Genomic DNA, 27,263 nt, shown 5'->3' with positions numbered 1-27,263 from the left:
TCTGCCCTGGAACCCTTTGTTCTGGTCAGCAACTGGCTTTGTTCTCACACAGTGGCAACACCGGTTTCCATGGTGATGGGAGGACCCAAGGTCCTAGATCAAATCTCCCCATTTCCGGGTGATTTGTTGGAAGACTGGTGGCTGCTACCCAAATCTTTGTATTTAATTGGATGAAGAGGCACAGAGTAAGGAATTCTAGGCTCACAGAATTCTTAGATCTTAAGTTGTCGAATGGGGCCTTCTGCATTTGCTGATGCTGAGTTCATTTCCAGGAGCACATGTCCAGGTAAGCAGACACCACCCAGCCAGGACTTTTCCCAGGCTGGCTCCAAGAGGCCTTGCATGTGTGATCAGCAGTGTTCCCCTGCACCATGTGGCTGCTAATGGTTTGGTGAAGCTAATGTTCTCCATGAACAGGCCCAAAGAGCTTCCCTTCTCCATCTGGCCCTGGTCCCAGCTTTCATCTCAGCAACACGGAAGGATTGTAACACCTGCTGCTGCCCTGTGAGTGACATCTCCCACGAGTCCAGGCTCAGGAATGGGTCCAGATGAGGGCACGGGGGAGGCTTGCCTACTGGAGATTTTGAGAAAAGACTAAGGTAGAAAAGGTTGGTTTGGCCTCTTTGTTCTGAAAGACAGTGACCTAGTCCCAATCTTCAGAGGTTGAGATGGACAGAGGCTTGTTTACAAATAGCAAGACAATCGCATGGGGTCACTAGCGTTTGTTTGGGTGTGTGTACAGGAAGCCCTGCTCACACCTGGGAAATGGGCTTTGAAAGCTCATTGCTACCCCAACAAGTGATGAGGACAGAAAAGATCACGAGACTCAAAGGCTACTAGTTTTGTTGTTGTGGTGGTTTTCTGGGTTTTTTTTTTGTTTTTTGTTTTTTTTTTATATGGAGTCTCACTCTGTCGCCCAGGCTGGAGTGCAGTGGCACGATCTTAGCTCACTGCAACCTCCACCTCCGAGGTTCAAGTAATTCTTCTGCCTCAGCCTCCTGAGTAGCTGGGACTACAGGTGAGTGTCACCACGCCTGGCTAATTTCTGTATTTTTAGTGGAGATGGGGGTTTCACTATGTTGGCCAGGCTGGTCTCGAACTCCTGACCTCAGGTGATTCACCTGCCTTGGCCACCCAAAGTGCTGGGATTACAGGCGTGAGCCACTGTACTCAGCTGGCCACTGGGTATTTTTAAGAACCAAGGAGAGAGGAGGTTTTGAATGGTGGAAGATTAGAAGACTAGATCCAGCTGCCGAAACAAAGGCCAGGTGGCGGGGCCCTCCAGTAGAGACTGGTTGGTTCTCACTATTAGGTGCTTTCACTGGCCCCTGCCTTTGCACACGCTGTTCCTGGCCTGAAACACCCTTCACCTCACTCTTGACCTTCAACGCTTAACCTTCATTGAACACCATGTGGATTTGAGTGACTTTCCAAGATTTGGAGCAGATTGAATTTTGTGTTGAGAGGAGCAAGAGAGAGAAAGATGTCAAAATAAGTCAAATGTGTTCTTACTGGAGTATTGCAACTTGTAGTGGTGCAAGAAGTGGGGAAATTGGAAAGGGGAGAGTTTGTGGGGGAGGAGATACTCTCCTTTGAACAGGGTGGATTTCTCCTGCCAATGACACCGTCATTGAGGACAGCCAAAGTCATCAGGAAAAGACACGGTGAGAACTCAGGCTTGGGGGTGGTGACCTGGGCGTCCCTAGGTTGCTAGTGGTCAGAACTGGGCCTGATGGGCAAACTCAGGCAAGGTGGGGATTAGGTGGGGACCAAAGCAGACCAGGCTGATGATGGAGTCAGTGTGCAGGGCCAGGCACCCTCCCTGGAGGCAACAGCCTGGGCTTGCTTGACTACTCTAGAAGGGAACCCAAGCCTCAGGACTCTAAATCTTATACCAATGTTCAAATATAACCTTTATATAACCATTTCTTTCTTTCTTTCTTTCTTTCTTTTTTTTTTTGAGACGGAGTCTCGCTCTGGAGTGCAGTGGTGCCATCTGGGCTCACTGAAACGTCCGACTCCCTGGTTCAAGCCATTCCCCTGCTTCAGCCTCCTAAGTAGCTGGGATCAAGGCATGAACCACCATGGTCAGCTAATTTTTGTAATTTCACTAGAGAAGGGGTTTCACCATGTTCACCAGGATGGTCTCGATCATCCTGACCTTGTGATCCACTTGCCTTGGTCTCCCAAAGTGTTGGCGGATTACAGGCGTGAGCCACCACGCCCGACCAAATGTAACCATTTCTTTTCTTTCTTTCTTTCTTTCTTTTTTTGAGATGAGTTTCACTCTGTCACCCACGCCCAGGCTGGAGTGCAGTGGGGCGATCTCGGCTCACTGCAAGCTCCGCCTCCCGGGTTCACGCCATTCTCCTGCCTCAGCCTCCCGAGTAGCTGGGACTATAGGCGCCGCCACCACGCCCGGCTAATTTTTTGTATTTTTAGTAGAGACGGGGTTTCACCGTGTTAGCCAGGATGATCTCGATCTCCTGACCTTGTGATCCGCTCGCCTTGGCCTCCCAAAGTACTGGGATTACAGGCTTGATGAGCCACCGCGCCCGGCCGAATGTAACCATTTCTAAAAGCATTCCTTAGCACTTAGAACTTGCGAGCTGATGGCTTTTGGTGGAGCCCAGGCGGGGCGCTGTGGGGCACAGACCTGTGCGGGGCAGGCAGCTGCGGAGAGAGCAGCGCACCCCAGCCTTCAATTCCCCGCCGAAGATGGGACTCTGCCCAGAGCCGAGGCCCCGGGCTGCTGCCCCGCTCTGCTTGAGGCCGCAGTGACACTCAGAGTCAGATTCCTCAGACAATCCTCACTCCCCCGTGGTGGCTGCCTTGGGAGGTGTTGAGGGGTGAGGGGAGTCGCAGCTGGTCCCAAGCAGTGGGGAGGGCAGAAGAGGGAGTAAAACCCTGCCTTCCAGGGGTGCACACAGAGGAGGGGGCGCTGCCCAGGAGCGGAGGGGAGAGGAGACGGGTGCCCGACTTCACACGCCCAGCTCTCGGAGCCCGCCGGGGCCGCGCTCGGCTTCGCCTGGGGACTGCCCTTCCTGGGCCGGGAGAAGTGGCATCCGCGGGGCAGGGCTGGCGGGAACGGCTGGCTCTGGTGGCGGCCCCACTCCAGAGCCCTCCTGCAACCCTGGGTCCTTCGGCCTCGGACCCGGCGGAGTTGGGGGCAGGGACCCGACAGCTCTGCCGCGGGCTCCGCAGGGGACATCCCCCGCCCTGGCGGCCCCACCCAGGCGGAGCGCTGCGGGGACCGTGCGTCCAGGGCGCCCTGATAACCTGCGGGCCGAGGCGGGCTGAGGGGCTCGGCCTCGCCACGCAGCCTCCCGGGCCCACGCCGGCCCTGACCAGGGAAGTGCGGCGGTTCGGCCGCCTTCAACAGCGCTTGCCAGGCCCCAGGGAGCAGCGGGGTAGCAGCGGGCTAGCACACCGACGGCCTCCCGGGTTCGGAGGGGACTGCCCGAGCTAGGGCCCTGCGGGGACCGTGGGAACCACCCCGTCGAGGTGGATCCGGGGCGCCCACACCCCTCACCTTCCTTCCGTGGGACCCGGGGCCAGGGACACAGCGAGGGACGGTGGGCATGAGCCGGGCAGCGCCCGAGCCATCCCTGGCCAGGTCCCCACACTTGTGCGCTTGGGCATCCCCAGGGTCAGGGTCGCGGGGACTCGTGGTCCCCGCAGCCCGGGGCCCGCCAGGCCCGCGGAGTCAGCCCACCCTGGCAAGGGGCCCAGGCACCCGCATTTAACCAGTCCTGGCCTCAGCACGTGGCAGCGCCCGAGTCGCAGACTCGGGCCTGCTCCTGAGTCTTTTGGTGCGAGGGGGAAGGTGGCTCTGCGGACGGGCCCGGGTGCCTGGTGCTGCCCCGCCGCCACCCCGGGCACGCAGAGATGGAGAATGCCAGGCAGCCTGCCGTCCTAATTGGAAGTGGATGTTAAAGAGGAGAAATTCAGTTTTGTCAGTGAAATGTCAGGGATTTCGAGTCTCAAGCCCACCCCTAGCCCTTTGGTATTTGACTATCTTTATCCTTGGCAGTGTGTGATTCCCATGTTTCAAAGAAAGAACTTTAAAGGTTCATAAAGCTCCAAAGATTTCAAATAGCTCTTTTAAAAGCACTTTGATGGTTTAAATGCAGACACATGAATTACATATCTCTTAAATTACACAGGGTTTTAAATCTAAGGGAAAATGTCTTTGGCAAAATGAATTGGGGTTTTGTCTTGTGTAGGTAGGCTGTGTGTGTGTGTGTGTGTGTGTGTGTGTGTGTACGTGCAACATTCAGATTGATGGTGGGGGAAGGGAGGCAGCAGATGACGATGCAGGGCTGCCTGCCACCCGGCCCCTGCTCTCTCACAGCACAGGGGGCACACGCTGGTCTGGGCCCTGTGTGATCCTCTCAGGTGAGGACAGCCATGTGGCCACATCTGAACCCTGAAGGTCAAAAGGATGAACTCCTCTAGGGAGGGCGTGCCTCCTCTCTTCATACCCTCCCGGCTCAGATCAGCAGTGAATGGGGGAATGAATGATACAAACAGCTCATGGAGGTACAATCACATCTCCACTCACAACGCCTGCAGCTGGCCTGTGACCAGCAGCAACTGATCAAAAGATCAATCAATCTCACCAGGTCAAACATTCAAGAAAACGGCAGCAAACAGAGGCTCGGAGCCTAGGAGGGGGCAGTTTGGTACAGCAGTCCTGGTTTATCCACAGCTTCACTTTCCATAGTTTCAGTAACCAGTAGTCAACCGTGGTCTGAAAATAGGTGACCACAGTGTAATATATTTTAAGAGAGGGAGACCACATTGACATCACTTTTATTACAATACGTTGTTATAAATGTTCTATTTTATTGTTGGTCATCTCTTACTGTGCCTAGTTTACAAATTAAACTTTATCATAGGTATGTATGTATGTATAGGAAAAAATATAGTATGTATAGGGTTTGGTACTATCCAAGGCTTCAGGCATTCCCTGGGGGTTTTGGAAAATATCCCCCAGTGATAAGGATAACTTACTGTATTGTGAATACTCACGCAGGGTCAGGCCACGTGTGCCTGAATTCCTGCTCTGCTACTTATTATCAGGGTTACCTCGCTAATCCTCAGTACCCTCATCTATAAAATGGTATCATAGTGGCCCCTCCGGCACTGGATTATTGTGAGGATTGTTCTAGATATATACGAAGCTCTTAGCAAAGGGCCCACCCCACAGGCACCATTGAGATGGTGGTGATGGAGAGTATAATAGTGGTGATGGTGACGATGGTGGCTGGTGGTAGTGATGGTGACGATGGTGGCTGGTGGTGGTGATGGTGGTGGTGATGGTGATTGTAATGGCGATGGTGGTGGTGAGGATGGTGGGAATGATGAGGGTGATGAGGGTGATGGGGGTTATGGTGGTGAATGTGGTGATGATGGTAATGATGGTGGTGATGGTGGTAAGGATAAGGGTGATAGTGGTTATGGTGATGGTGATGATGAGAGTGGCAGTGGTGGTGGCGAGGAGGAGGGTGATGGTGACAATGATAATGATGGTGATGGCTGTGTTGAGGATGAGGGTGATGGTGATAATGATGGTGATGGTGAGGATGAGGGTGATGGTGACAATGACGATGGTGGTGGTGATGGGGATGAGGGTGGTGTTAGTGCTGGTGGTGATGGTGGTGGTGAGGATGAGGGTGATGGTGATAATGATGGTGGTGACGGTGGGGATGAGGGTGGTGTTAGTGCTGGTGGTGACGGTGGGGATGAGGGTGATGTTAGTGATGGTGGTGACGGTGGGGATGAGGGTGATGTTAGTGATGGTGGTGACAGTGGAGATGAGGGTGATGTTAGTGATGGTGATGACGGTGGGGGTGAGGGTGATGTTAGTGATGGTGGTGACGGTGGGGATGGGGGTGATGTTAGTGCTGGTGGTGATGGTGGGGATTAGGGTGATGTTAGTGCCGGTGGTGATGGTGGGAATGACGGTGATGTTAGTGCTGCTGGTGACAGTGGGGATGACGGTGATGTTAGTGCTGGTGGTGATGGTGGGGATGAGGGTGATGTTAGTGCTGGTGGTGACGGTGGGGATGACGGTGATGTTAATGCTGCTGGTGACAGTGGGGATGACGGTGATGTTAGTGATGGTGGTGATGGTGGTGATGATGAGGATGAAGGTGATGGTGATAATGATGATGGTGGTGACAGTGGGGATGAGGGTGGTTTTAGTGCTGGTGGTGATGGTGAGGATGAGGGTGGTGTTAGTGCTGGTGGTGACGGTGGGGATGACGCTGATGTTAGTGATGGTGGTGACGGTGGGGATGAGGATGGTGTTAGTGATGGTGGTGACGGTGGAGATGAGGGTGATGTTAGTGCTTGTGGAGATGGTGGGGATGAGGGTGATGGTGATGATTGTGGTGACGGTGGGGATGAGGGTGGTGTTAGTGCTGGTGGTGACGGTGGGGATGAGGGTGATGTTAGTGATGGTGGTGACGGTGGGGATGAGGGTGATGTTAGTGCTGGTGGTGACGGTGGGGATGAGGGTGGTGTTAGTGCTGATGGTGACGGTGGGGATGAGGGTGATGTTAGTGCTGGTGGTGACGGTGGGGATGAGGGTGATGTTAGTGCTGGTGGTGATGGTGGTGGTGAGGATGAGGGTGATGGTGATAATGATGATGGTGGTGATGGTGGGGATGAGGGTGATGTTAGTGATGGTAGTGAGTGGTCACCCCACATCTCTCTTTGAGCAATTGGGTCCCAGTGTTATCACCAGAATCTCCTTGTGTCTATACCTCCTGTCTGCACCGGGTGTTTTGGTGCACAGCATGTCTCATCACCCCATCCTGTTAGTCGCCCCCAAGGGCAGCTGTCCCTGCCCCTCTTCCGTGGTCAGCTCTATAGGGCAGGAACCAGTGCTCACGCCCAGAGCTATGGCAGCTGGTAGTCCTTCCGGGTGATGGGATTACCCACCCTCCAACCTAAGAGCAGCCCCTCCTCCCAGGCCTGAGGGATTCATCTGTTGATGAGGTGGATGGGCAGAGGGCAGACCTCCTGCCGTGCTCAGGCAAATCAGACTTTGGCAGGGAGTCCTGAACAGTCTTGTGCATGTATGAGCAATGGGAGAAAAGAGGACTCTCTAAACTATTTCTTAGAACAATAAGCTTGGGAATGAGATTTGCTTTGAAGAAAGGTTTCAAAGACAGCTTTTAGGGGTCGTGGTTCTTCCAGAGAAGCAGAACATATCAGCAGGCAGGTCCTGTGGAGAGGCCAGGTCCAGTCACGCATCTTCCCATCTCCCGCTCTTCCCAGGAGCCCTTTGCACAGAAAGAGAAGTTTCCTCAATCACATCTCATCCCATCCCCAGGAGTTCTCGATCTCTCTCCCTTGCCCTTGATTGACATGATGCCAGTTGTCATTTCTTTGGTTTGGTGCGTGTTCCATATTTATTGATCTATCTGGCTCCTGTGCCCCAGTTCCAGCGGGGATTGTAAGGCTGTGGAGGGCAGTGCCCCTGATCTTCCTCAAAGCTCCCACATGGCATTTAACAACAGTAGGAGGGCACCCCCACATTCTACAGCTCCCAGGGACCTAGAATGGTGCTTTGTACATATCTTCAAATGTCTACTGAATAGACAAGTAGCCAGTGACAGGTGGGGGTGAATGTCATTGTCTCAAAGTAGGCTCTATCCTTGTCTTTCCCAACTCAGGTGGCCCAAAATGCTATGTGTATGGGCTGGGGTTATGCTCAAGGTGGGCTGCAACGTGGGTGCCTCTGGAGGGGAGCCACTCAGCTCCAACACCTCTTTTAAACACAGCCTGGGGTCTACTGGGGAACTTGCCTCCTCCATCTTCCCAGGAGACTCTTTGTGATTTTAAGCAATCAATATTATTAGATTTTTAAAAACAAATTCCTCATCCAGTCAGTTTTCATGCCAAACTCAAAAATGCTTCAAAACTCAACACCCTCCACATCTGAATGTCTGGTGAAACTGCTAACTCCTGATTTTACTGCAGGATTCATTGTGGGGTTGGGGGCTGGAGGAGGATTGAGCTGGAGAAACCCAACAAAGCCCCACCACCATCCTAATCTCTCTCTATTACCGAAATGGACGGCAAGATGCGGATTACCGCGGCTATAAATCAGCTTTGTGTTGGGGCTAATCTGATACATTTTTCAAGTGTTGTTCTCTGTTCGGCTTGCAGGGAACTGCTCCGTTGGCACAAAGTTCGCAATCAATCTCCTCTGGTCGCTCCCACAGGCTCGCCACCTCCTCTGAGCCGTCCTAATATTTTATACATAAACCAGTTTCGATTCACAGGGCATTCCAACTAGTAAATGCTCTAAGATTCATCTTTATGGACTAGCAGCCCAGCCTTGTAGGCGTCCCAGCTTCTTAAGATTAAAAGGAGTTTTATTTGGTGTGTGATGCTGCCCGAGGGGAGGAGATGCTGGTGGCTGGCGGGTTCTATTTTTATTAAGCTTGCTCCTCTCCAGAGAGGAGGAGGAGGCAAGGCTGGAGCGAGGCCTTGAGGGTGGGGCCCTGGAAATGCAGACTCTTCATTGCCCCTCTTATTCCAGACCCTCCCAGCCCTGTGTCTGGGGCCCTTTGAGGTTCCCCAAGGCCTAAGCAAACAGGGGTATTTGCAGTGACCAGGTGTGCGTCTCGGCTGGTCACAGGGTTGCAGCCCAGTACCCAGGGAAGAGGGATCCAGGATCAAATAGATTAGGACAACCGCTGGGGGAGGGGCCGGCCCTACCGGAGGAAATGAAAATAGTTGCAGTTTCATTTGCTTTAAAGCACAGCCCTCGTAATAAATGCGCACAGCAAATGTGCTGAGCAAACACCTCGGCATTCATCAATATGCGGGGGCTGTTTATTGCCTCATAAACTTGGAAGCAAGTGATATTGTCTCCTAAATCAATGGCTGCGCGGACAGTCTTGGCGCTCCAGGAGAACGGCACAGCCAGGCCGCGCCCGCACTTAAATTAATGGCTGGAGCAGTGACTGGAAGGTGCTTAGTCACTGCCGAAGGGATTAGGAGCCTTTCCAGGGGACGAGCAGCCAGCGTGAGTGAGTGTGTGTTTTGGGGGAGGGCTGATGGGCTGTGAGGGTGTCCCCACGTGGGAGCTGCACTCCAGGGTGCAGGGGCCGATGACCCAGCCCTGGGGAGGGAGGAGGGGAAGGTCTGGCTCAACTGGGCTCCAGCCCCCTACCCCAGGGGATCCCCAGCACCTTGCAGCCGGCCAGCTTGGGGTAATTGCTGGGGAAGAGGGTGGAGGGAGGGGAGCCAGGCAGCCAGGTCTCCAAGGGGGATCCCGGGAAGTGTATATGGAGGTAGATGCTGCAGTGGGGGCAGTCCCACAGGAGCCTGGCTGCTTCTGGAAGGCTTCCAAGGTGGGATGGAGAAAAGGACACCTGCCCTTGGAAAATGCTGCGGTGTTGCCCAAGCACCAGCCCATTAATGAAGCGCGCTCGGGAGGAGCACCGCGGGCCAAGCCGGCTGCTGCCCTGTGCTACCTGTGGGGTGTTGAATGGTGGCCCCCAAAGATATGTGTGCATCCTAGTCCCTAGAACCTGTGAATATGACCTTATTTGAAAAAGGGGTCTTTGCAGATATAATTAAGGATCCTGACATGAGGAGATCATCCTGGGTTACCTGCGTGGGCCCTAAATCCAGTGGCAAGCGTCCTTTAAGAGAGAGGCAAAGGGAGATTTGAGACAGGTAGAAGGGGAAAACAGAGGAGAGGAGGAGGCCATGTGGAGTCTGAGGCAGAGCCTGGAGTGAGGTGGCTGCAAGCCAAGGAATGCCAGACACTGCCAGTGGCCACTTGGTTTAGGGCTTCTGGCCTCCAAGCCACGAGAGAATGAACATCTGTTGTTTTAAACTACCAAGGCTGTGGTCATTGGTAACAGCAGCCACAGAAACCAATACACTTCTCTTCCCCAAACCTGGGCTCCCCTAGAGTCCAGCAGCTGTGATCTACATTTCTGGGGATGACTGGTTCTGGCCAGAAGTGCCCAAACCAGTGGGGGCAGCCCAGCTTGGCAGAGCCTTGGAAAAACTCCAAGCTTCCTTCTCTTGGCCTCAGCAAACACTCCTATATAATAATAGCACCATTCACAGCGCAGGTGGTTTTGTTCGCCTGAATTTGTTAACTTACTCAGGCACTCGGCAACTCATGCCAAGCAACAGGATCACTTAAAGCTGCAGGTGCCCCCAGAATTTTACTGAGTTCAAAATTGGGCCTGGGCAACATAGTGAAACCCCATCTCTACTAAAAATACAAAAATTATCTGGGCGCTGTGGCACGCACCTGTAATCCCAGCTACTTGGGAGGCTGAGGCAGGAGAATCGCTTGATCCCGGGAGGCAGAGGTTGCAGTGAGCCGAGATCGTGTCACTGCGCTCCGCGTGTGTGTGTGTGTGTGTGTAATGGACCTTGGGACAAGCTACAGGAAGCTGTGACGCCGGGCGTGAGGCTTGCACCCAGCTCACCCATGTTGCCCCAGGATGGCTTCCTTGTCCACACCCCAGCCGCTTTCCAGTTAAACATTTATTCTCAACCCTGGCCCCAGGTCCTTGTGTCTTGAGTTGTCTCATTTGTTTCCCTTCATGTGCCCATCCCTTCCACCTGGGGTAGAGATGGGCAGTGCCTGAGCCCGGGCAAAGAGGTTCGTAAGTCATTTAATCACAAGACTTACGAACTTGTGCTAACTGACTTATCGACAGGCAGAAGTGGATGCGGAGCCAGGTTCCCTCTGATAAATGCAAGAGGGTGCCATGGGGGAAAATCCTGGTATTTTCTGGAGGGTTTCACATTACCTTGATAATTTTGAGTGTGGTTTAAGGTTCAACTCTCTGCCTTAGAGGATCAGAAACCCCAAATTGTTCTCACCCGGAGACAGAGGGCTTCCTCTCGCAGGAGGCCCACAGGAAACTGTTATGGTGGGCTGCAGGATAACAATGTATTAACTCATGGTGATAAATATTTCGGCTCTACTGTGGGAAATTGCCAATATTTGAATGCTTCTGCCCTATAAAAGTGGCAGTTTCATATGGTTCAACACTACTATTGCCACAGGGGTCTGGGATACTCAGATCCCTTTGACCGCAATTGTCCCCTGCAGGCCCCACACGTGGGAAACCCCATTCTAATCCAAGAGGTTCTTGGTGAGCAATGAACTGCAGCAGGGACTCCAGGGTGAGAGGGTGAGGAACAAATAGGCGGACCCTGCCAGCTGTCAGCTGGGAGCCAGCCTGGCGGCCACCACTCCGCCATGATGGTCTTTTGTTGAACAAACACAATTTTCCTGGACACCAACATTGAACAAGGCAACTCTGTGACTGGATGGGGGAGAAAAAAACAAGGCCACTTGTTCAAACAAGGTAATCACGTTTGAACACAGACACACATAGCATACCATTCAAACCACAAAAACAAGCACATGTGCCTCCCTCTCATCCAATGTCAATGATGGCTACTTCCTTACCAATGACAGCCTTAGCTCGCTCTATCCCTTCTCATCCTGGATAAAAACTAGTGATAACCAATCATACCCAATCCAGAGCAAATGCTCCCCAAGTCACCTAACATTAGCTCAACTCCTATAACAAGGTCACCCACCACCCTCTTACTGAGACACCCCAAGTTTCCCTGTGGTGTGCAGTTTCCCCTGTGGCAACAAGTACCCAGAAACCCAACTTTATTCAACTATGTGTTCCTGGTTTCTTTGGCTCATGGGCATTGATCATGGCAACAGGCTCTGCCAACCTGGACCTGGCCATCTCTGCACTGATGATAGGCCCACCACCGCCGCCACTATAACCATTCCACCAGTACCACAATGGCAATCACCTCACCATTATCACTGCCACCCCTACCAGCACAGTCCTCACCACCTCTTCCTAACTGCTCAGTGAGGTATACACGTTTTATCCTCCTTTAATTCCATGAGTTAAGAACTGTTGTCTCCACTTTCCCAAATGAAGCTATTATGGCTCACTGAGGTGTTATAGACTAAATGTTTGTGTCCTCCTCCAAATTCATGTGTTGAGATCCTCTTCCCCAGTGTCATGGCGTTAGGAGGTGAGAGCTTTGGGAGGAGATTAGGTCATGAGAGTGGGGACTTCATGAATGGGATTCGTGCCTTTATAAAGGACACAAGGAGAGGACTGCCACCTGCAACTTGGACAGCCATCACCAGTACTCAGCCAAGCTGCACCCTTTGTTATAGGGGCTTTAATGGACTGAGACACCACGTTAGGTAACTGACTCAAGATTGCACAGGTCAGAACTGGCAGAGCAGAGCTTTGGATCCCCAGTCAGCCAGGGACACTCTACTATTTCCCCTGAAGCAGAAGGCTTCAGGCCACCCCACACCCATCCCACCCCACCCCACTTCTCCTCAGTTCCCACCCCCTTCCCTCCTCTTCTTCCCCCTGCTCAGATATGAGCTCCCAGCAGTTGCTCTGAGACCCTCCAGGGCAGTCCTGGCTGGCCCCATCTGACTTGCAAATTGTTGTGTTTCTTTAAGGTGGCTTTGCAAGCATTGTCTTCAGTGCCTTGTGTGTGGATTTCACAATTGAACGTGTATAGGAAGATGTTATTTCCTTCATACCAAGTCCTCCAGTCTATCTCCCTGTTGCCGCCATGTGCCAAATGCAGTGAGCACATAAATTCTTTCCAAAGCCAAGAATAGAAACCAAGATTTATGAGTCTCAATCTATTACTGTAACCAGCAGGATCACTTTCTCCCCATATCCTTTATTTCATGGCCATATTTTTCTTCGTCAATGGCACCTTTTTAAGATGCTATATAAAGAGGCCCAATTCAAAGTTTTAAATTCAGATTATTTGGGCTATTTGAGAACATTCTAAGCAGCTGAACTATGGGTTGAAATACCCTTTTTACATGCTCGAATAAGTCCAAATAGCTTAAAGGATTTTCTTCAAGTTTTCAGAAAAAAAAAAAAAGATTTACTTCTGGATTGAGGAAAAAATATGATAAATTTCTACACAAAAGCAATGCCTTGAGACAGAAATCACTTATGTGGCTGTGAAAATCAGGGGCTTTGTAGAAAATACAACCCAGCCTACAAGCAGAGGTCCCTCGGGCTCTTAATGGAGATGTCAAGGGTGTTTGCAGAAAAGCAGGCTCAGGTGGGTTTAGGGGGTGCCTGAAGGCTGAGATCTCTTTTTCCAGTGCGTGTTTATACTAAACCCCAGAGATAAGGATTAGAGGTCGGGCAAGGTGGCTCATGCCTGTAATCCCAGGACTTTGGGAGGCCAAGGAGGGTGGATTGCTTGAGGCCAGGAGTTCGAAACCAGCCTGACCAAATGGCAAAACCCTGTCTCTACTAAAAAATACAAAAATTAGCTGGGCATGGTTGCACATGCCTGTAATCCCAGCTACTCCAGAGGCTGAGGCAGGAGAATCGCTTGAACCCGGGAGATGGAGGTTGCAGTGGTGGAGATTGTGCCACTGCACTCCTGGGACACAGAGAAAGACTGTCTCGAGAAAAAAAAAAATAAAAAGAGGGATTAGAAACAGAAATCATGCTCACCATAAAGTAGTTTAAATTGTTATTGATTTTGTTGAGTGTAAACAGGGAGCTTTTCAATTAGGACACGGGGGCGGCAGGTGACACAGTTCACGGGAATGGCAGTAGCATTCCTGGCACTCCAGGGAATTTCTCCTTTTATTGCTAGTGAGGCTGTACTGTGGTCTAGAAGCAGCTTCCAAAAATCCTCAAAAGACACGTCACTGAGATGGTGGCTGCTCACTCTCTGAGCTCCTGTGTGCATGAAAACACTTCTCTGCAGAAGCTGTGGAAGAAACGGTGCTGCAGTCTGCGGTCTGCACCCCGGGATCTGCCTGCGGCACTTACCTGCTCCTGGGCCACTCCTGGAGGAATGCTCTCCAGACTCGGGGTCCTCTCCTGATTGGGGGCAGGGGGGTGCTTCAAAATGTCCTCTCTGATCAGCTATGAAAATGAGTCCGTGTTCAACAAACAGCATTGTTCCATGTGAGCTGCACGGAGGCCTCACCCTGTCCATGAACTGCCGGACGACAAGAGAGCCCATGCTATTGTCTTTCTTGAGAAAAACCTTTAAACCAGCTTCAAGGGTTCCTTAAGCCTTGGATGGGTATCCAATTACTTTTCTTTTCCCTCAATGCATCATTTAAAAAATTGGCTCCATAGAACACTTGTCTGATCTGTTTTGCTCACAGACAACCCCCACTCTCCCCCCAAGAAAGACAAACCCCAGTCTCCCCAGAGAGCAACCCCATCTCCTCCAAGATCTTGGGCAGCTGCCAGCAGGGATAAGAACCACGTGCTTTTCATCACACCAGGGAGGCCATGTTCTGTTGTTTGGTTTTAATATTTCACAACGGTGATTCCAGCCAGAAATGAAAGCGTTAAAAGGCTCTCTGGCTCATAAGCCCCCTGCCTGGCCCTGTCCTGCGTGGGCAGGTCGTCACTGCTGATGCAAGTAGCAAATGCTCAGCAGGCCTCTGCACTTTCCATGAAACGCAAACCCTCCAAGCTTACAGCTTGAGCGGAGGGTGCAGGCGGTCCCCTGTGCAGTCCCCTCCTTCCCCGACCCGCTTCTCCCGCACCGCGGGGCCCATCCCCCAATGGGGTCCTCTATCTGGTCTGGTCAGCACGGGGCCCCGGCCCTCCCACCAGCGGGGTCCTGTGGCCTTGCTGTGGGGAAGCCCTGAGCCTCTGGTCCTCGGGGCCCCAAAGCCAAAACAAAGCTGCTCTGTGGGGCGCTGGTCTCCTTTGGCCGCCAGAGCGCCACAGGGCCGAGATGTATCAGTGTATCCACAGCCGCGTCAGAAATACATTGATTTTTGTTACAGCCACGAGGCCCATTCAATTAAAAATAATCACCAGTGTGTTCCAACTCCTTATTCTTGCCAAATGCATTGACGGCTGCTCACATGGAGCAATGCTGTTTGTTGGACATGGACTCATTTTCACAGCTGACCAGAGAAGAAATTTTGAAGCATACCCCTGCCCCCAATCCTGGGCGGTCTGGAGGTTTGCCGAGGTGGTATTAATCCGCTTAGGCCTTTAGGGGGCTCGGGCCAGGGCAGCTTTGCTTGTCTGGGGCTGGAGTAATCACTAACCATTTATAAGGTTTCTATCTAGAGTCAGGGTACAGGCCAAGGTGCAGTCGCAGAGAGAGAGGAGAGATAACGACCCTATATGGTGCCTGGGAAGCATTTGTAAACCGCCAGCAGGTTGGGAGGGGAAGGACAGGCAGGTCCTTGGAAATTACAGAGCTGTGGATGCACATCTGGTACCACTATGTAAACATGAAGGACAAATAGGATAGAGACAGGACACAAACCTGCCCAGGTAGGGCTGTTTATTTGCTTATTGGTAATGGCAGTGATGGGATGGAAAATTTAGCCATTGATATCAGACAAAGCTGGATTTGAATCCCAGCTCTACCAACAACTAGCTGTGTGACCTTAGGCAATCACTTACCCTCTCTGATGGCTGGTTTAATCATCTTTAAAATCTGGCTAATAATGCCTTCCTGCAGGGATTGAATGGCATTATCACTTATAAAGCCTTTAGAATAGTACCGGGTGAATACTCAGTCATCAAAGAACACAATTTTGATTGGTTTCTCAGTTTTCTGTAACTCTCAGCGATCTTCCGAATGTCTATTTGCTCAAGTCTGGAAGTATCCCAATAGTCTATATTTAACTTTTTTCCCCCCTTCTGGTTGAGGGTAGCGAGGAATGAGAAATTATATACAGAAAAAGATTCCCTGACAATCCCTACTTTTTATTTCTAGAGATATTCTTTCTTTCCAAACTTCTTAAAGGTTTCCTTTTTAGCCCAGATTTCTGTGTAATAGAGTAAGCAACCATAGCAAGTTTTTGTTGTTGTTGTTGTTGTTGTTTTACATAGAGTCTGGCTCTGTTGCCAAGGCTGGAGTGCAGTGGTGCGATCTCCGCTCAGTGCAACCTCTGCCTCCCAGGTTCAAGCGATTCTCCTGCCTCCCGAGTCGAGCAATTCTGCCTCAGCCTCCCGAGTAGCTGGGATTACAGTCATGTACCACCACGCCAGGCTAATTTTTTGTATTTTTAGTTGAGATGGGGGTTTCACCATGTTGCCCAGGCTGGTCTTGAACTCCTGACTTCAAGTGATCCACCAGCCTCAGCCTCCCAAGTGCTGGAATTACAGATGTGAGCCAACATGCCTGGCCCAATCATACCATGTTCTGGTGAATACGGATGCAGAATGTCCGGGTGTTAGCAGTGTGTCTGGGGGTGGGGCGGTTCTCATTGTCCTTGCTGGTGTGGTGTTTCTTTTCATGTGGTCTTTAGGTGTGTAGCTGACTGAGGCCATGCTTAGGCAGTGGGCTGGGGAATTCATCCACCTGCTTTTAATCCCTACCATGAACTCATTTTGTCATCCAAGTTCTCCAGGTCTCAGTTTGTCTGTTAAACAGGGATGATAAGGATAATACTGTCTTCCTGGGATTGTGGACCCCAGACACTGAGTTTTAGGTTCCTGACATCAAACAGACTGTTATTTTGTAATATTGCACTCCTCCAAAATGCCTTTTTCTAGAAAGTAACCAAATGATTTGTGACTCAGAGTTGAGATCCCCCTGCTCAGTGTATTCACCAGAACTTAGTAGGGTTGTTCCTTTTAATTTACCCATTTTAGCAGGTGGGAGTGGTTTTAATTTGCATTGCCCTAGAGACCAATGATTTTGAGCATCTTTTCATGTGGTTATTTCCCATCTATATATCTTCTTTGACATTATCTGACAATTTGGCAAATTGTTCAAATCTTCTGCTGTTTTTGCACTGTTTTCTTTTTTATTATTTTGAGGGTTTAACAACTATATTCTAGGTACAAGTCCTTTATAAGTATTTTGCCAATATTTTGTTCCAATTTATAGCGTGTGTTTTTGTTCTCTTAACACTGTCTTTTTTTTTTTTTTTCTTTGATATAAGGTCTCACTCTGTCACCCAAACTGGAGTACAATGTCATGATCACAGCTCACTAGAACCTCAACTTTCCCGGGCTCAGGTGATCCTCCCACCTTAGCCTCATGAGTAGCTGGGACTACAGGTGCACACCACCACACCCAGCTAATTTTTTTTGTATTTTCTCTAGAGATGGGGTTTCACCATGTTGCCCAGGCTGATCTCAAACTCCTGGGCTCAAGCGATTAGCCCAGCTTGGCCTCTCAAAGTGTTGGGATTACAGGTGTGAGCCACATTGTCATTTGAAGAGCAGAAGTTTTAAATCTTGAACAAGTCTAATTTATCACTTTTTTTTTCTCTTATGGATCATGCGTTTGGATGTTGTAGCTATGAAACCTTTGCCAAACCAAAGTCACAAAATTTTCTCCTACATTTTCTTCTGGGAGTTTTATAGTTTAGATTTTACACTGAGGTCCAGGATCATTTCAAAGCTAAGTTTGGCATATGATTCAAAGTCTGCATAGAGGTCCCATGTTTTGCATATGGGTGTCCAGTTATTTCAGTATCATTTATTGAAAATTGCCTTTGCACCTTTGTTGAAAATCAGTGAACCACCTATGTGATGAGGGGTCTATTCCAGGGAGCATCTCAATTCATTTTATAATCTTGTATTAGAATTCTCTGCTCCTGGCTTTCATTGCCTGAAACTCCTCCCCATTATACCCAGACAGGGTCCCCCACTCTCATCCATGGGCACTGTTCACTGTATGGGGTCCCCACCACGAAAGGCACTGACTGATCTTCTATACCCTGACGTTCCTTGAGCCTTGTCCCAGTGGAGGTTGGCTGTAGATGGGTGCACAGGCCTCTGAGAGGTGGGGGGAGTCCCCCACACCATATCTCCCAGAAAGCCTATCATGGGAAGAGCACTCCCCACTGTGGACCACAGTTCTGCATGCCCAAGATGCTCTGAAACCCTGGCCAAGTTGGAGTCCTCAGAGCCCCTCCACCTCCTCCCACTCCTGCCCCATCCTTGCCTTCCCTTAACTCCAATCAGGCTGGAGAACCTTCAAGAGAAACTTGACAAGAAGACCCTGTCTGCCTTTGGGATACACGGAAGGTGAACTCCTCCAGCAGCCCGTCTTGGCCGCCTCTCCAGCAGCTGCCTGGGGAGGCAGAGCACGAGCGTCTGAGGGCTGCTGGCTGCATTTCCCAGCAGTTAGGAATTAGATGAAGCCATAACCAGCACTATACTTGGCAAAGCACCTGGACACAATAGCATGCTTAATGAAATGATTAAATGTCTCCACAGCAGAGCTTCATTTCATTGATTTAACTTTGACCTCTGATGAATGTCTGCCAAAACACTAGCGCGGCATGGAGGGGCGTGGGCAGGCATCTGCCACCAGGCATGGTTTGGGCTGACCTAGTGTCCTCTTTTTTCCCAGCCTGGAGAACTCAGTGTCATCGTTTCTGCTCTTTAAGTCACCTCCCCTGGAGATAACTGAATGAGTACTGAACTGGAAAAATAATAATAAAAAGTTTCCTTTTTTAAAGAAAATTGGTCCTGGCCAGGCAGAAACGTAAAGAGCTGTGTTCCCTAACATTCTTATATTCAATCAACTGAAAATCATATGGTTTGTATCTAGGACGAAACACATTTCCAGAGAGTCCTACCAAGGTGTTCCATGGAAAATATTTTCCAAAGGGACAATTTTAATGTTAAGATTCACTGGAGAAATGCTGTCCACTTTATCCCTTCTGTAAGATTCACAGTGCACTTCACCTTAGCAAAGATGCTGAGAAGTCTTGAAGGAGATTCACCTGCTTAGCTAAATTCAACATTTTTGCAACGTACTTAAGCTGAGAACTCTTTTTTTTCCCACCTAATACCTATTAACACCAGGGAACCCGGTTGGGAAATGACTTTGCAGAAAATTCCACGAAATGTTGCCATAGAAGCAGTATCTGTTGCTCTGTTCTATTCAACAAAAGCTGTAGAATCAGCGAAGGGCGAGACAGTGAGGAACTGGGGGCCACACCAGGCGTCCTGGCTGCTTCTCTCTGGCATTCCCGGCCTGACCAGACGTGAAAATAAATCATGGTGTTTTCCAGCGATCCTGACGAGTGGCGGCTGGAAGCCCCAACCAGAGCTCTGTGATTAACCAGTTGAGTAAGACTGCTTGGACCCCCAGATCAGAACGAGTCCATCTCCCCGAGCTTACCACGGTATGAGCTGACCTAGGATTGCACAGTAAGTATATAGCAGATAGTTTTTATCTTTTTCTCTCCTGCCAGTTTTCTAAAGAGATTCGTTTTCTCCAAATGACATGACTGAATTAAAAACAGTTTTCTTTTTTTCCAACTTACTTCCTTCTGCACTGTATCTCTTCCTTCTCCAAACTCATGTTTGGGACTAGGGATCCAGCTATGGAAGACGTACGATTTTTTTTTCTTTTTTTTTTTTTTTTTGAGACAGAGTCTTGCTCTGTTGCCCAGGCTGAAAGGCAGTGGCATGATCTTGGCTCACTGAAACCTCCGTCTCCTGGGTTCAAAAGATTCTCCTGCCTCAACCTCCCAAGTAGCTGGGATTACAGGCACCCACCACTGTGCCTGGCTAATTTTTGTATTTTTAGTAGAGATGGGGTTTCACCGTGTTGGTCAGGCTGATGTTGAACTCCTGACCTCAGGTGATCCACCCGCCTTGGCCTCCCAAAGTGCTGGGGTTACAGGTGTGAGCCACGGAGCCTGGCCCACTCTGTCTTTTAAGAGGTATCAGCCATGAAAAAATGAATGCCACAATGAAAGCTGTTCTCCCCACTTCATATAGAGCCTCCACTGCCGCTAATGCAGAATTAGATTAGGGGCTGACTGTCCCTGTGAAATAAACCTCCCCACAGTCAGAAAACATCTGGAAACCACGGAGTCAGCAGATAAAGCTCCAACCTTCCCTCTCGTCGCTCCCCAGCTCCCCACACAGCGTGCTGCCCTGTCATCTGCAGCGGGCACATTCATTCTCATTCTTTATGCCTTGTTATTCTGTCCATTTCTTAATCTATTTATGCTGACTTTATTTTTAGTGGGCCTATTGTGACAGTGAATCCTGAAATTGCCTCGGTTGTTTTCTGAAAATGGCCGTTACTGAACCATAATGTAGACCCCAAATAAAATAATGTAAGCCCCAGGCAGTTTCTGGAGGCCTGCAGCAGCTGTCTACATTTAGAGCTGTATATCAGTTCTCCCTTCAGAGGGGCTTGCCAGGAGAGGCAGCTTGAAAGGTAATGCCATGTCATATTTAGATGAGCATCTCTGGGTCCCGCTAAAAATGCTCACTTCTTCCCCTTTTGGAGAATTTCTTCAAACATTAATAAATTCCCTCCCCTCTCCCTATCTGTTGTTGGCAAACTATAAAAAATGCAAATGATCCAGAAACAATTAATTTTTAGAAGGTTGCAGCTGCTTTGCTATATTGACAAGACATGGTGAGCACATTAGGGCGTGTGTCTCTGAGTCTCACACATGCAGAAGGCATCGACTTCTTGTCGCAGAAGCACCAGCTGTCTCCAGATAGGAGCCATCGTTCAGCCGTGTCCAAGCAAACAGATTACTTCCAAATTGCATTCCACATCTGAAGAACCTGCTAATGAAGGGGCCATGCCGAGGCAAGACGGTGGCCTCGTGATATATTTCCAATAACACAATGAAAAGTTTCACCTTCTTGTACCAAGGAAATGCTCGATGGAGAAGCAGAGGTGCTGGCACTGTTATTCTTCAGGCCGGCTCTGGTATCTTAAGCCCTAGGAGCTTTGGGGTTACAGCTACTAGAACTTGGTTAGATTTAGAACTCATAATTGCAAACATTGAAGTCTTTACTTTTCTGGTAGTTCTGCAAAGTGTCAAAATAGTATTCCTGCAAGAGAACACCGTCAGTCTTTTTTTCTACTTTCTACGACATTCAACCATACTGTTCACAGCTCACCCAACAGCCATTCCCCTTTTCCATTCTTCCCTTGTAGTAGAAGCTGGATTGGGTTTAGGTAGAGGGATATCGATTGCATAATTTCATCCACCCAAGGTACACTGTGCCTGGTCCAAACTAATCACTGTAACCCCATGTTTGGCCCAGGACTCAGCATGGGACCCAATTGTGGCCAATGAGACACAGAGCAAGCCTGCTGATGGGGCTTCTAGGAAATACTTTTATTTTTCTTCATATACAAGACAAAGACATGTAGGGAAAAGACCTTCCTGCACCTTCCTCAACTTTCGGCCTCCAACGCTTCTGTGTGATGATGTGATACTTGGAACATGGTGGCATCTTGTGAGCATGAGGTGACAGGCTTGGCATGGACAGCCATGTGCTGTGGGTGGCAGAGCAGGTAACCAGGAAGTCTGGTGCCAACACCCATCCTCTTGCACTTGTGCCAGTTGGGACCTCCCACCTCTGGACTTCTGGCCGCGTGAGCTGACAGCCTTTCTTCACTGCCCAGTGCCTGTTGGTCAGCTGTTTTGTTACTTGTGATCAAAAGCATTCCTGATGGGTTCAAGACTCTTTGAAGAAACCTTAGAACTGTGTCACCTGGAATCTCTGCCGTCAGCTGCTTGAATCCCCTCCCGGCATTTCCACCAACCTGTGCTTAGACAATTACAGAAGGAGGAGCTTACTCTCTCCCGGGCCACTCATGCCACCTGTGGTTCCTTCTGCCAGAGTCTTTCTTCTGTGATGAGGGAATTCAGCTGGACAGCATTCCCTGGGAGGTGTGGGGACTGAGCCCCTCCCGGAGCCTGCCCGGAAAGGGCAGGGCTTGTCAAAGCCCCAGTGTGGGAGGCACACAGGTGAGAGCCGTGCTGGCCAGGTATGCCCTGTTCTGCTTCCTCCTGTGAGTTCCCCAGGAGGGAGGGGTTTTTTCTTTCTAAAAATGGCTTTACTGAAATATAATTCCCATACAACACAATTCACCCATTTAAAGTGTATAATTCGGTGGTTTCTGGTACTGTTACAGACAGGTGCCACCATCACCACAGTCCATTTTAGAACATCTCACCACCTAAAACAAAACAAAACAAACCTTTTCCCTTTAGCTGTCATATTCTCCCAAGTCTCCAGCTTCCCACTCCCTCAGCCCTAGGCAACCACTAATCTTTCTGTCACTCTAGATTGACCTATTCCAGACATTTCCCATGAATGGAACCATGCAATATGTGGTCTTGGTGTCTGGCTTCTCACTTAGCATAATGTTTCCAAGGTTCATCCATGTTTAGCACACATCAGCACTTCACTGTTTTTTTATGACCAAATCGTATTCCATTGTATTGATATACAATTGGTTCTCCTTATTTTTGGTAGTTCTGTTCTATAAAGTCACCACAAACATTGAATTAGCAAACATTGAACCACTGCCCCTACAGGAAATACAGGGTTAGGTTCCTGCAAGCCTCTGGTCACATTTTTGCCTACTGATCGATATGTAATCTTGTTTTATGTGTATTTCTGTTTAAAGACAACTAATTAGATATATATAATGTGTCTATATATTTATATACATATGTGCATATATATATAGTTGGTTCATTAACATTGAAGTTACAGCCAACAGCATTTCAACTCATATTTCAGAGGGTAGAGGTTTGTGGGGAGGAGTGTTTTCCTGGAGAGCTCTCAGCATAGATACACTTGTGTGGACCTAAAGTTGCCCAAGCTAGGAGGGCCAGCCCATCCCAGTCTGCCCTGGGCTGAGGGATTTCCCAGGAGAGTGAACCTTCAGTGCTAAAGCCAGATAGGGACAGCTGTTCACCCTACCTGCCTCCCTACATCTGTCCATGGGTTCTGCATCTCCCCTTTGGAGTGGCACAAAACAAAGATGATCCCCTCTTTCCCAACTCTGAGTGAAGACACATCTGAGTGAGTGAAGACACATCTTGAGTCCACTTCTTAGGCTCAACATCCTCAATTTCTTGGACCTCCTTCATATTGTGCAAGGTGGCAGAGGCTGCTGACTGATCGCCAGGCTCCTCTTCTCTTCTTCTGCACTTTCCAGCCTCTCTTGCAGGTAGGTGTGGCCACAGGAGTTCTAGAATGTGAGCAGAAGGCATGTGGCCACTCACAGTCCTCCATGCTCTTGCACAAAGGGAAGCTGCCCTGGGTCACTGCTAGGGGAGGGTTGATCTCCACTCAGGAGCCCCTCCTAGGTAAGCAAGCCATAAGCGGTTGTGCTGGGTCTCTGTGGTTAGGGGCTTACCTGTCACAGCAGCTCCAGTCACTTTGACTGGCTCACATGCCACAAAGCCCTATTGTGACCAGCTCACTCCTCTGTACACATTCCTGCCTCTAGACTCCTTTTTTGGAGTCCAGGTGTGGTCTGTGTATCCAAGGCTGAGGCCAATGCTCTCCCTCTTCCCACACCTATCTCTAGGGGTGTTGGGTAAGATGGCATTAACTGGGGGAGACCCACCCTCTGGCTGTCCCACATGAAACACTGTTAAACCCCCTAAGCCATTTTCACCCATACCACTGCCAAGTCACGTTTTTCCTCTGCAGCTGGGGGTTTGGGAACACAATAATTTATTGTGAAAATCACCCATCACCGTAGCTTATTGAGATCCTCTGGATCCTGATTCTGTCCACTGTGCCTTGAGTCTTTCTGCCATCCACTGGTGTCTCTACCCTCCACTGCCTGTTATTCATAAGCATGATCACTAGAGTAACAACAGCCAGCACTCCACAATAAACTCTAAGTGCTTCCTGAGTCTCAACTCTTCATCTTCGCAACAATTCTCAAGTAGAAACTATTATGATCCCCACTTACAGATGAGTAAACTGAGGCACAGTCAATAACTTGCTCCAGGACAATGAGCTAGTAAGTGACAGAGCTGGACTTAAACCCAGCAATTTGATGCCAGTCATACTCTTAACTCTCAGGCTAACATGTTGTCTACACCTGGATCATGTCTGAATTCAGTCGTTGCAGACACAAATAGAGAACACAGATGTGCTCCGAGCAGCTGGGCCCTCTGCTGGAGATGCCTGCAGTTAACACCCCTCTGCTTACAGAGCATGTTTCAGGCGTACTTGTTCAGCTAGTCACTCAGCCTCAACAGCCTCCAGGCTGTTTCATCATTTTATCTGTGAGGATTTCAAAGGAAACCAGGAGCCGAGTGCCCGGAAAGAAAAGAAGACTGGAATCAGAGAGCGTTCAAGTTCAAGGGCCCAGAGGCACAGTAGCCCTGAAGCCTCAAGGACTTTCTACCAAAACTCACAGGTACAACCTTGAAAACACAAGAAAAGAAAACAAGAACTTTCCTTCTTGGGCAAGGGGGAGTTGAAAGAGGCTGGGCCCAGAACTCCAGAGATGAAATGGGAGCAGCTGCAGCCTGGCTGTTACTCCAAGTGTGTCATGCTGAGAAGTAATGGGAGTGTGTGCTCATCACTGTCTGTGGTGTGGACTCAGGACGTGCCCCCTGGAAGCATCAATTCTGCCCCCTGAATTGCTTGCTGAGGGTGTGCTCTGCAGAGGGGCTGTCCACCCAGCCTCTCTATGTTGACCCATTTTCCTGCTTTATGCAAAGTAATTGGCCAAGCATTGTACAAAAGAAGGATAATTAATCCACTGGCTTAACCCTTGATGAAATTATTTTCTTTTCACTATTCAACCTGAGTGTTGGGAGATATGAAATAGAACATTGAGAGCCAGAGAAGGATGCTTCTCCCCTCCAGTGGGGCAGCTGGATGGAGGGCAGGTTACCCTGGTGTGTCCCAAGCCCTCGGCCACACACAGCTCATGCTCATTCCTATCAAGGGAAGAACTGCTTTCAGCAAGCTAAGCTGACTTGAAAGTGGTCCAAGATCTAGAATGTCCATCCCTTAGTTAAAAACTTTTCTCGAACTTCCTGTCCCTTGTCCCCCTGATCCAGACAACCAGGGAGGCAGCCATAGGATCAGATCCTGGCAGGGACAAGGCACCTGCCCTGAGGATAGACAAGGAACACCTGAGTTTCTAACAGGCCTGGGGTGGGTTTCAATAGTGAACAGGCTGCAAATAATAGCAAGTCCTGCTGAACAGCACTGGAAGTTGAATCAACTTCACTTTGCACGTTCCATCCTGAATTCTATAAGAGTACACACACACACACACAAAGTGAGGGGGGAGAGAGAGAGAAAGAGAAGGAAGGAGGGATAGAGAGAGAGAGAGAGAGAGAGAGAGATTAAGATTTTATGTGTTTCTAACCTACAGGATTTCTCTGAACATGCTGTGCAGGTCGTCCAGCAACATAGAATATAGAAAACTTCCAGAGATAGAGAAGCCTTTCTGCTTCCAGCCCTCTGATAAGGTATAAGAAAGACAGATTTTTAATAATGTATATCCAAATAGGGGAGAAAAAGCTTCTGCAACTCTAACCCCGAGACAACTCTAACCCTACATGTGATATATGACCAGTAGCCACATGTTTTCCATCATTTTAAAAATATGTTTATGTATTTTAGGAATGTTTGCCATAAGCATGTATTACTTCAACAATCAGAAAACATTAAATTTATTATAAAATGAATATGAAGATGAAAGAAACCCATAGAGTCTTTTCTGCATTTTCCATCCTGAATTATATAATACACACGCGCGCACACACATACACACGCACACACATGCACACAGAGGTTTTATTTTTAAAACTAAAATGGTGTTTTTTAATGGGAACCAGAGGTTGGACAATTACTACATAGTCTGGCACAAAAAGACCTGTGGGTGATCAGGAGTTGGAAGGTTACAAAGTAATGAAGGTAACACTGGATACAAGAAGAAAAACTGCTCCAGAATCTCAGGAGTCAGGCTAATACAACCTCTCCTGCAATCCTGTCTGTGCTCACTCCTGGAGTCCATCTTGCCAAGGTCAAAGCTGCCTCTGTCTCCACCACCCCAACCCCCTGGGAAACCCTTACAGTTCCCACCACAGCCCCAGTAGCCACCTTGATCATAGCTCCTCTGCCATCATGAAATCATCTCCATAGTTACCCCCACATGAAAGCCTCTGGTTCCCCTCCTGAGCCATCTGGTTTAGGGGCCTTACACTGGTTGCATTCTATTCATTCCTCCAAAGAATGAATGATGCAGAAAACCATCACCATCACCACTACCATCACCATCAACACCATCACCACCACCATCACCGTCATCACCATCAACACCGCTATCACCACCATCATCACCACCATCACCATCAACACCACCATCACTATCACATCAACACTACCACCATAACCACCACAATCATCACCAACACCACTATCACCACCACCATCACTATCACAATCACTGTCACTATCAACACTACCACCATAACCACCACAATCATCACCATCATCACCACTATCACCATCATCATCACCATTACTACCACCACCATCACCATGACCATCCATCACCAGCATCACCATCAACCCCATTGACCACCATGACCACCACCATCATCACCACTATCACTGTCACCAACACCATCACCACCATCACCATGACAGTCATCACCAGCATTATCACCAGCATCACCATCAACACTATCACCAACACCATCATCAATCATCACTATTATTCATCACCACCACCATCACCATCAACACCACTACCATCACCATCATCATCACTATCACCATCAATCATCACCATCATCCATCACCCGCATCATTACCATCATCACCATCATCAACATGAAGCCACATCAGGATGCAGAGTGTGGTGAAGAGCAGGGGACACTGAAGAAGAGGAGTGGAGTGGTGGGATGCAGGTGCCAATGCAGCCATATGGAATGTCCCATGTGGAACAGGACTTGGTCTCCGGAATTGGATTCTATTTCTGCCAACTAACTGCCAACTTTGTGACATTGGAAAAGTCACTTAACCTTTCTGAGCCTTAGTGACCATGCATGTAAAATCAGAATAATAATGATCCCTGAGGTGATGGTAAGAATGAAAATGTGTAGGCTGGGCATAGTGGCTGCTGCCTAGAATCCCAGCACTTTCAGAGGCCAAGGTGGGTAGATCTCTTGAGCCCAGGAGTTCGAGAACAGCCTGGACAACATGGTGAAATCCTCTCTCCACGAAAAAAAAAAAAAAGGCTAGGCGTGATCTCGCATGCCTGTGGTCCCAGCTGCTCTTGAGGCTGAGGTGGGAGGATCCCTTGAGCCTGGGAGGCAGAGGTTGCAGTGAGCCATGATCACACCTCTGCACTCCAGCCTGGTGACAGAGTGAGAAACCCTGACTCAAAATTTAAAAGAAAAGAATTAAAATGTATAAGCCCCTGGCCAAACTACTAGTCTGACCCAGGAC

The 27,263-nt window shown here is 49.4% G+C and overlaps 1 long non-coding RNA gene across 3 annotated transcripts; it reads left to right on the top strand.

The window, feature by feature from the left end:
- The first annotated feature begins 8,812 nt into the window (after positions 1 to 8,812).
- On the top strand, positions 8,813 to 25,495 carry LOC117097242. 3 transcript variants are annotated; one of them, XR_004442872.1, is made up of 4 exons: positions 8,813 to 9,053; positions 19,064 to 19,202; positions 22,929 to 24,207; positions 25,180 to 25,495. It is a non-coding gene; the product is annotated as an uncharacterized LOC117097242 (long non-coding RNA). The 3 variants fall into 3 exon arrangements; XR_004442873.1 differs by lacking the exons at positions 22,929 to 24,207; positions 25,180 to 25,495 and adding an exon at positions 21,075 to 22,466 and having other exon boundaries at positions 8,824 to 9,053; XR_004442871.1 differs by lacking the exon at positions 22,929 to 24,207 and having other exon boundaries at positions 8,829 to 9,053.
- Positions 25,496 to 27,263: the final 1,768 nt, after the last annotated feature.

The sequence above is a fragment of the Trachypithecus francoisi genome, unplaced genomic scaffold (assembly GCF_009764315.1).
Source record: "Trachypithecus francoisi isolate TF-2019V2 unplaced genomic scaffold, Tfra_2.0 Lachesis_group15, whole genome shotgun sequence".
In the NCBI taxonomy this organism is placed as follows: domain Eukaryota; kingdom Metazoa; phylum Chordata; class Mammalia; order Primates; family Cercopithecidae; genus Trachypithecus; species Trachypithecus francoisi.
This window is presented reverse-complemented; position numbering and strand designations above follow the sequence as displayed.